This window comes from Nicotiana attenuata, unplaced genomic scaffold (assembly GCF_001879085.1).
Source record: "Nicotiana attenuata strain UT unplaced genomic scaffold, NIATTr2, whole genome shotgun sequence".
NCBI lineage: Eukaryota > Viridiplantae > Streptophyta > Magnoliopsida > Solanales > Solanaceae > Nicotiana > Nicotiana attenuata.
In genome coordinates this window covers 149,517-150,688 of record NW_017671561.1, presented here as the reverse complement: position 1 = coordinate 150,688, position 1,172 = coordinate 149,517, and the positions used below count along the sequence as shown (strand labels likewise).

Sequence of the window (1,172 nt, the reverse complement as noted above, 5' to 3'; positions counted from 1 at the left end):
ATCTTATTCTTAAGATTATCTTATAGTGTAAAATTATATTTACTCTATCATTATATAGCAGTTAAACTTGAGAAAAAAGGGAAGGCCGAGTCCGAGGCGGACCTATGTATGAAGTAGAGGGTTATCGGACCCCGTTAACTTCAACAAAATTTTTGGATGTATATGTTGAAAACGGTCTGAAAACGATTATATATATATATATATATTGCTTGGAACCTTAAGATAAAAAGTGTGATGGGAGTGCTAGTTTGAGCCGTCCGCTTATGTGCCCGACACCTGGATCTGCCTCTGGGGCGAGTAATATTGTTTATATAAAGCTCATCGTCTGACCCATTGAAAGAAACCAAGAGAATCCATGGCGACTTTTTTCCAAGAAATTAAGAACAAATTTCTGGATCTGATTAAATTCGTTATTACCTGCGGTAAAGGTATTACTTCTTCTTGTCTACTAATTACTTTTTTTTCTTCTTTTTCATCTTCATCTACTGTCTCGAACACACTTGCATACATCTTTGTCTTTAGTAAAGAATGAACCTTTTATCATGAAATTATTCTCCAGGAAATGATGAGCATGAAAAACCAAAGTTAGATAATGAGGAGGTAACTTTCTTTTCGAATTTTGAGTATTCTTTTTTTTTAAATCTCTGTCAGTTAATTATATGTAGCTATATATATGTATTTGGTAATGTCATTGCTAGTCAAGGGCAGATCTAGAAGGTTGGTTACAGATTCATATGAACCTACAAGCTTAATTTTGTCTATATATATATATATATATATATATATATATATTATTATTATTATTATTATTATTATTATTATTATTATTATTATTGTAGTAGTAATTTTAACTTGAGCTTCCGTAGAAATCCATAAATTTTAAAATGAATTCATCTCTGATGCTAGTAGCACAAGGTTTCCTGAAGTTCACTAGAGAGTAAGTTTTTAGCCTACTATCTTCCCGTTTCCACTTAATGTTCACGAAAATATTCCAAACCTTCAAAAAAATTTAAAAAAAAAAGAAGGGATAGGAAAAGAGGACTGAAATTAGATTTGGTTTGCATATTTATGATTTAAGAATATATTGATTATTTTTCAAAAATATAACAGGGAAGAGATGAAGAACAGAAAGGAGCTGTATTTAGGCCAGAACAAAGATCAAGAGGTCCAAG

General features: G+C 30.9%; 1 long non-coding RNA gene across 1 annotated transcript; it reads left to right on the top strand.

The window, feature by feature from the left end:
- The first annotated feature begins 201 nt into the window (after positions 1-201).
- Positions 202-1,172, top strand: LOC109209002. The gene is made up of 3 exons (XR_002065288.1): positions 202-428; positions 560-600; positions 1,111-1,172. It is a non-coding gene; the product is annotated as an uncharacterized LOC109209002 (long non-coding RNA).